This window comes from Cynocephalus volans, chromosome 4 (assembly GCF_027409185.1).
Source record: "Cynocephalus volans isolate mCynVol1 chromosome 4, mCynVol1.pri, whole genome shotgun sequence".
NCBI lineage: Eukaryota > Metazoa > Chordata > Mammalia > Dermoptera > Cynocephalidae > Cynocephalus > Cynocephalus volans.
Genome location: NC_084463.1, coordinates 155,641,469 through 155,650,705, shown reverse-complemented (window position 1 = coordinate 155,650,705; position 9,237 = coordinate 155,641,469).

The following is a 9,237-nucleotide window of genomic DNA, read 5'->3' as shown; positions in this document are numbered from 1 at the left end:
CCAATCCAAGTTAATCCTGCCATTTTTTTTTTTTTTTTTTTTTTTTTGCTTCACCGACGAGTAAAGAGTGTCTCCCTCTTTCCTCTTTCCTGTTGGACTTGGAGCTGTGATCATATAAATCTGCTGCTATGATTGGCCATCTTGCTACTATATGAATCCCGTGACAGACTAATGCTTACAAAGGAAAGTAGAACTGAGAGGTGCCAAGTGAAAGATCAGACCCTAATGATATCCTTTGAGTCACTGAGTCAAGGTATACCTGGAGTTGGGCCAAATCCTGGGGTTTCAAATATATGAATAAATGAAAACAGGGAATAGATTCAGATAGTAAAGTAACTGCAAAATCCTCCAATGGCTTCCTCTATAAATTTGATATAAAAGCTAAAGCTCCCATTAAATCCTATAGGTTTCTCCATCACCTGATTCTTTTCTCCCACTTGGTTTTTTTAAACCACCCTGCACCCATATATTCTGATTTGTTGCTTTGAATTTATTTATTTATTTATTTATTTTTTGTGTGACCGGTAAGGGGATCGCAACCCTTGGCTTGGTGTCGTCTGCACCGCGCTCAGCCAGTGAGCGCACCAGCCATCCCCATATAGGATCCGAACCTGCGGCCTCAGCGCTCCCAGCGCCACACTCTTCCTAGTGAGCCACGGGGTCAGCCCCCTTCAAATTTATTTTGTATGGCCAGAGAATGCCTTTCTTTGGGGAAAATTATTACATACATAAAACTTTCAATGTTAATATTTATAGAAGCAACCTAAGGGTAGTGTATTTTTAGTTGTAAAAAGTTTATGCAAATAGTCTGTGTTAGTAGAACAAGACATAATTCAGATTTTTAGAGAAGACTGCCTGCATGCATTTCACATCATGTCATTTAAAACTCACTCTTCACCTGGTTTTTCTAGGTCCTGTCTGTATGTGATTAGAATGTAAATGGTAGGAAAATGTCCATGAGACTTTGCCTCCTATTTCTACATTTACAATAAAAATAATTATTCTTTAGACAAATTCAACTCAGATGCCCCACATCTTACTAGCTATGTGAATACGGTCAACTTAACATTGTGGTGCCTCAGTTTCTTCATCTATGAAAATTACAACAGTACCTACCTTTTAGGTTTTTATGAAGATTAAAGGTGTTAATATTTGTAAACCACTTAGAATAATGTGCACCTCTGGTAGGTGATATACAAAGATTAAACAATTAAAAGTAAAACAAAAAAAAAGTAAAAATAAATTAGTAAGAGAAGCTACCTTAATTAGGGTAAGTCTTAATTTGAGCTTATTAACAGTTACTTTTAAATGTTTGGAAAGAGAAACACAATGGTTTTCATAGGTTCTGACTTTTAAACCAGTGTAACTCTGTGTAAGGAAAGTAGAAAACATTTAGTCAGGATCACTTGCCTCACATCTGTTACAAATGGGCAAAATTCAGCACATTCACTAGAAACAAGTTATAATAGGAGTAGTGTAATTGCACACGTGTGCCCATTTACCGATTCAGCATGATTGTTCTAATTATGCAATGCTTGGCTTGTGGCTACTGTTGTGTACTAAAAATATAGAGGTAACTGCTCTGAACTGCTGGTCAGCAGAGCACGGAGGAACGGCAGAGCATGGAAGATCCAGTGGAGTAGAGCTTGAGCTTGTGTCTGATAGTAAAGCATGTCTGTGAGTCTCACATCTGAAGAATAAAGTATGTCTACCTTGCATAAAGCTGCCAGATATCTTCTTTCAATTACCTGACTCACAGCCTGCACAGGAAGGGGCAGAAGGATCTGAGAATCCAGCATCCCACTCTGCTAAACATAAGAGTAATAGCTACATGGGAGACAAGGGTGAAGAAGCGGTGCTACCCAGAAAACTGGTAACTCATAAATTCAAGATTTAGGAGATGGAATATGTAATATCACGGTATCCAACTTGATACCAGAATAATCTAAGATTCTATGAAAGTGGGGGTTATCTTCCCACAAACTGTCGGTTTGCTCTGTTGAATGATTTTCTCACTCTTTCTGTGACCAGTCTGACAATTCTTCAATTTTTTGCTCTCTGCTTTCTTTTGACTTGAAAATCCTGACTTTATATCATGCTATTTCTGCCATAACTCAGCATAGGGTGTTGCAAGTAGCCATACAGCTTCCTGAATGCTTTGCTGCTTAGAAACTTCTTCTGCCAAATACCCTGGTTCAGCACCTTTAAGTTTCACATTCCATAAAACTTTTGGGTATGAACTCATAGCAAGAGTGATCTTTGTCCCAGTTGCCAATAAATTCCTTCATATTTCTATCTGAGACCTCCTTTGAATGGTCTTTACAGTCCATATTTCTATCAACATTCTGGTCACTGCCATTTAAACAGTCTCCAAGATGTTTCAAACCTTCCCTGGCTTTCTTGTCTTCTAAACTCCCACCAGAAGCTAGGCTTTTCGTAGCCAGCTCTTCCGAATTCCTCCAGCCTCTCCTTAACATCCAGTTCCAAAGCTGCTTCCACATTTTCAAGTATTTGTTATAAGCAATACCCCACTTCTCTGGTATCAATTTACTGTATCAGTCCATTTCTGTTGCTTATAACAAAATACCTTAAACTGGATAATTTATAAAGAAATGAAATTCATTTCTTACAGTTTCAGAAGACTGGGAAGCACAAAGTCCAGGGAACTCTTACAATGAGGACCTTCTTTGGTGTTGACTTCAGCAACACAGGGTATCACACTGACTGGGAGAAAAGCAGAAGCAAGAGAGAGACTAACCTCCTCACTATCTCTCCTTTAAAAGCCCTCAGAACCACACCCATGGCTACCACTAAACCTGATCTTCACAATCTAATCACCTCTTCAAGGCCCCATCTTTCAGTTACTATAATAGGATTTCCCACCTCAACAGTTACAATGGGGATTATACTTCAATGAGTTTGGGGGGACATTCAATCCAAAGTAAAACTTGAATGTCTTTCAGCCCTGTGTGAGTCCTGGTGAGTATTCAGTTTACAACCTCCTGGTCATGTTTTTTACTGTAGTGTTTTTAAATTTTAGCCCATGAAGATGCAGCTTAGTATTTAACAACAAATTTAAAGGGAGTCCCTTGCAGATTTCTATAAATCTGTCTCCACAAAGCTACCTTCTTTATAGTTTTCTATCCACTAATTCTAGCTGCTGAAGCTCCCTGGAACTATGATCTGTCTTCTGAATTCAGCAAGATCAGCAGAGACCCCATCCCTGATCATGGTCTTGAAAGTTTCTTCATGTAGAAAACCAGAGCTATTATTATATTCACATTTGTCTCCATTTTCTCAATGTTGAAAGCTGTGCAGTGATTGTTGTCCAATATCTGAGAGCACTTGTTTAATATTATTTCCAGTTTTCTAATTGTACAAATTGTGTTTTTTAAATTTCATTTTTCTAATATTTAAAATTTAAGGATGTCAACATATGCAATTTAATTAAATCAATGCTTACCTGATAATTAAAAATCAACTATAAATTTGAAATGTAATGATTTTCAAATATTGATTTATTTACACCACATAAGAATCAATGCATTAAAAATACAGCACAGTTTAATTGTTATTTTATATTTTAATTAAGTTGTGACATTTTCCAATACCTTTACATAGTAATATTCAGACAGTTTTAATCTATGCTCAATGGTTTTTGATTTTACACAACATAATACATAAAACACAATGAGACAAAGCTATACAAATTTCAAGACAAACATTTAAATTTTGAATTAATTAAAATATGTTCCTTGGTTTGAATTTTGAGTTTACTGTATGATAAACACAGAGAAGATGTATAAAAACATTTTTCTGATTGCCTGGTAGACAGGAAAAATAAACACAGCAGCAACAACAACTAAATTTGAGATGTGGTTTGAACAAAGCTGAAAACTCATTTGCTTATTTATTTGAACCTTTTAAAGGTCAGTAGTTTGCATTGTACTGACTGAAGTTTGTTGGGGTTGCCACTGCTCATGAGAGTCCCATGAATTTTACTTTTGATTATCAGTTGAGGCTGGTAATACTAGATTGCTGTGTGTGTGTGTGTGTGGCTGTGTATGTGTCCAATAAGTAAATACATCCAAGCAAAGGAAGCAGTTCTCAAAATTCCTTGTGGTTTCCCCTCTAGATTTTTTTATTGTCAAATTCAGCAAAGATGGTTATTTTTTCCCCAGTAAAAATGTCAGGATAGCTTGTTCTAATCCTTCTCAGACTCCAAGTACATGGGTTTTTAAAAGTTCATAGAAAATGTGTATTGTTAAAGAAAAAACAAACTATGCATGGATTGCAAAATTTTTTCGCACCAAAATAAACTCATCCTAACTTGTTATAACATATCTCCATGGGTTCTAGTTAAGACACTAAGAAGGATAAGACATTGGTATGTAAAAAGCCCCTCTCTGAACAACATGAATTCTGCTAAAATTGAAGCAAAAGCAAACATGAAATTTATGGTGAAGCTTGGGTGGAAGAACGGTGAAATCATTGATGCTCTATGAAAAGTTTATGGGGAAAATTCCACAAAGAAATCAGTAGTTTCCAAATGGATAACTCATTTAAAGAAGAAATGAGACTATGTTGAAGATGAAGCCCACAGCAGCAGACCATCCACATCAATTGGCAAGGAAAATATTAACCTCATTCATGCCCTCATCGAAGAAGACCAAAGTTTAACAGCAGAAACAATAGCTAACATAATGACTCCTCAATTGGTTTAGCTTACAAAATTCTGATTGAAAAATGACATTTGAGCAAAATTTATGCTCAGTGGATACCAAAACTGTTGTACTCAGATCAGCTGCAAAGAAGAGCAAAGTTTCAATGGAAATTTTAAACAAGTGGTATCAAGATCCTGAAGCATTTATTCAAAGAACTGCAATAGAAGATGAAACATGGCTTCTGTGGTACCATCCTGAAAACAAAGCACAATCAAAGCAATGGCTACCAGGAAGTGGAAGCAGTCCAGTTAAAACAAAAGCAGACCCATCAAGACCAAAGGTCTTGGCAACAATTTTTTGGTATGATCAAGGCATTTTGTTTGTTGACTTTCTGGACAGCCAAAGAACAATATCATCTTCTTATGAGAATATTTTGAGAAATATAGACAAAGCTTTACCAGAAAAATTCCTGGGAAAGCTTCACCAAAGAATCCTTTTTTACCACATCAATGCTCCTGCTCATTTCTCTCATCAAACAAGGGCAATTTTGTGAGTGTTTCAATGATAAATCATTAGTATCCACCGTATAGTCCTAATTTGGCTCCTTCTAATTTCTTTTTGTTTTCTAATCTTATAAAATCTTTAAAGGGCACCCATTTTTCTTTAGTTAATAATTTTAAAAGACTGCATTGATATGACTAAATTTCCAGGAGCCTTAGTTCATTAGAGATGGACTAAATGGCTGACATCATCACTTACGTAAGTGTCTTTTAAAAAATTATTTATTTATTTATTATGAATATTCATGAGATATAAAGCTGATTGTCCCCCCTCCTGCCCATGATGCAGGGGCCAGATTCATACTGGGGGCATATCCATTACCAGAAATTACTTTTGTACCCTTTGTCCCCTCCCAATTATCCCCCAATTTCCTTCCTCTTCTGCCTCTCCCCTCAACTCCTATTTGTAGCTCTAGGAATGTTCCCTCCCTCTGTTGGAACACCGCACTACTGTGGTCTTTCTGTCCTGCCTTCCTTTCTCTCTTAGCTCCCACATATGAGTGAGCACATGCAGTATTTATCCCTCTGTGCTTTGCTTTTTTCACTCAACATAAGTTTCTCCAGACTCATCCACATTGTTGCAAATGGGAGTATCTCATTCTTTTTTATGGCAGAGTAGTATTCCATGGTGTATATATACCACCTCTTCCTTACCCAATCATCCGTCGATGGACATTTAGGTTGGTTCCATATCTTGACTATTGTAATCAGAGCTATGATGAACATGGGAGTACAGGTATCTCATCAACGTGATGATAATTTCCATTCCTCTGGATATATATCCAGAAGAGGGATTGCTGGATCATATGGAAGATCTATCTGTAGTTGTTTGAGAAAAAGGCAACAAAAATTTATGTTGAGGAAAAGACTGCTTCTTCAACAAGTGGTGCTGGGAAAACTGGATATCCATATGCAGAAGAATGAAACTAGATATGCATCTCTCACCATACGCTAAAATCAACTCAAAATGGATTAAAGACCTAGGTATAAGACCCGAAACTGTAAAATTACTAAGGGAAAATATGGGTGAAACACTTCAGCAGTTAGGTCCGGGCACAGGCTTTATAAACATGAGCCTGAAAGCACAAGCAGCAAAAGAAAAAAATAACTAAATGGGACTATATGAAACTAAAAAGTTTCTGCACAGCAAAGGAAACAATAAACAGAGTGAAAAGACAATCTACAGAGTGGGAGTAAATTTCTGCCAACTGTGCATTTGACAAGGGATCAATATCCAGAATATACATAGAACTCAAGCAATTCTACAGTAAAAAAATAAATGACCCAATTAAAAAATGGGCAAAGGATCTGAATAGACATTTTTCAAAGGAAGACATACAAATGGCCAACAGATACATGAAAAAATGCTCAACATCGCTAGTCATCAGGGAAATGCAAATTAAAACCACATTGAGATACTACTTCACTCCAGTTAGACTGTGTATAATCAAAAAGACGGTGAATAACATGCTGGCAAGGGTGTAGGGTACACTACTACACTTGGTGGGACTGTAAATTAGTACAACCACTTTACATAAGTGTCTTGAAATTTATGGAGCTTATGTTGAGAAATAAAGTTTTTATTTTATATTTCTATCTTTTAATTCCATTTTTTAGCAAACCTTTTGAAATTCCTCATACAACTTCATCAAATACAGTCTCTAACTTGCTTCCACCTCTTAAATAAATGCTTCCAGGTTGACTGGGAGTGTCTGCATACCAAGAGGAGTGTGACAGTCTGGAAAGGCTCAGGGGCCTCATTGGGCTCTATACCCCAGCTACCATCTAGGGTGGCTTCTTTCCCCACTACCAACAGCAGAGTGCTTCAACTCTTACTAATTGCCTCTGGTAAGACATTTTTCCTTAAGTCGTAAGAGTATAAATAAAAATAAACATTATTCTAATTAATATTCCCTCCTAAATATGCATAAAGGAGGTGGAAAGTAATGAAAACTTTCCCATTTTACCTCTAGCTCTGAAGCCAGAGAAGCTCTGGCCATAAAAAGGTCTTCAGATGGTTTAAATTGCATACATACATACATGTACTATATACACATATAATCTACATCTGTATGAAAATTACATATACATATAAATTACATATACTGTATAAATGCATACATACATAATATTTTATATAATTTTAAACCATAGAGGTATAGAGGAAAATAGACTGGAGAGGAAATTTGCTTGGGTGGGCAGAATTAATTGGTTTATCAGCAAGTTCCCTTTAAAAGAAAGTGGGTGTGGTTGTCTCTTAAGGTGACAGACTTCTTCTTTGTCCAAGCACTGGACAAGAGCTATGCTCCACTATTTCACTGGAAGCTGTGATTATGTTAAAAGCCCAGGGCATGATAGAAAAATGACAAAAGATACCCCAAGAGAGGGGAAGGGGCACCAGAGGCTCAGGAGGGAGAGGGGTGGAGGATATTCTGTCTTTCTCCCACAGCTTTCTGGGAAAGTCCACTCCTTCCCTCTGTCTTATCTCAGAGCATAGACAAGGGATTGTATATAGCAATCTCTGCGTCACTCTGGACCTGAAAACTAGGCCAACATTTTAAACATTGTTCCTTAGCTTCTTTCTTCACCATAAGAGTTGATGGGTGGAGTTAAGTGCAGAACCCATGGCTCTCTGAGGTGACTGTGATGGTTCAGTCTGTGTTTCTTGGTTTATTCTGGCAGCCCCCAGGGGAAAAGAGGAAGGAAGCTTGCAGAATGTGGCTGTGCAGCTGCTGTGCTGGCTCTGGCTCCCTGGCCAGCTCCATTAAAGTCAGCTTCCAAAGAATGCCCACCCCAGGGCTTGAAGGGCGGCAGGGGCTCTGTCTTTACAAAATCATCCCCAGTGTGAGTTTAATTTGCTCAGGTCTTTCTGAATCTTCCCCATCTGTGCCCCTCCAGTTTCACCACTTCCTAGAGGTGCCTGAATTTTCCTGAGGATGAAGATCTATTGTTGGAGTAAGAGAGTGAGTGTCCAGAGAAGGCAGATTGCCGATTGCTAGCGTAGGCAGCGATTAGGCAATGAGTGATGAAAGGCTGCTTTCAGCCTGCCAAGAAACTGGGGAATTGGAAAAAGAAAAAAAAAAAAAAATGCACAAGAAAAATCTTCTTGTCTATTCTGTTTTTACTATTATTAGCAATATGTTATTGAATGCTCCTTGAAAGTGGCATAGTAATTATTACTATTATTATCATTATGGTTAGCTACATATTATGGAATATTATTATTTATCAGTATTACTAGCCATATTACTATTATTATGTACATATTATCAAAAACTCCCTTGGAAGCATTATAGGCCATTTATAACCATTTTCTCTCATCTTTGTAACAGTTCTTCAGTATTAGTATTGCTCCACTATTTAACAGTTTAGAAAACTGAGGTTCCAAGAAGAACATCAGGCTGGTCTAATAACATGGAACCTGGCAATTCACACATGATTTCATGACTCCCATGGTTAGTTCTGTTTGTTAACTTTTCTAAAGATGATAGGAGTTCACAAAAAAGGAACTTCAGGCACATTTCACAAATCTACAATCTGTAAGTATCATACCCTGTGTAGTTGTCAACACTGGACTAAGGAAGGGCTGATGACTTTCATAAAATGAAGATATGTAGAAAATATTGATGGAACCTGGAGTCACAACATCCTGTGAGCTTCTGAGAGCTCGGCTGTGACCAACGTGCTGATCCACAGGTACAGGTAGACAATACTGAAAGACATTTTTCAGTTCGTCACTCCCTTGCTATGTCTACAGTGAGCTTGATCTTTATGCCTACAAGTGGATGGTCCGTGCCTTGAGCCTAGGTGTTAAGACTCAAAGTCTTGTTCTAATACCACTGCATGAAGCTGTTTTTCGAAACTGAATAAACTCACACACAGACTGCCATTGCTGGGTGGGAAAGTAAGAAAAGGTAGCCTAATCTAGAGAATTGTTCAAGGGCTGCAGACTCAGGGATAGTTGGGGTCCAGCATGGGCTCTACAGCATCCCAGTTGAGTGAACAGGGCTGGG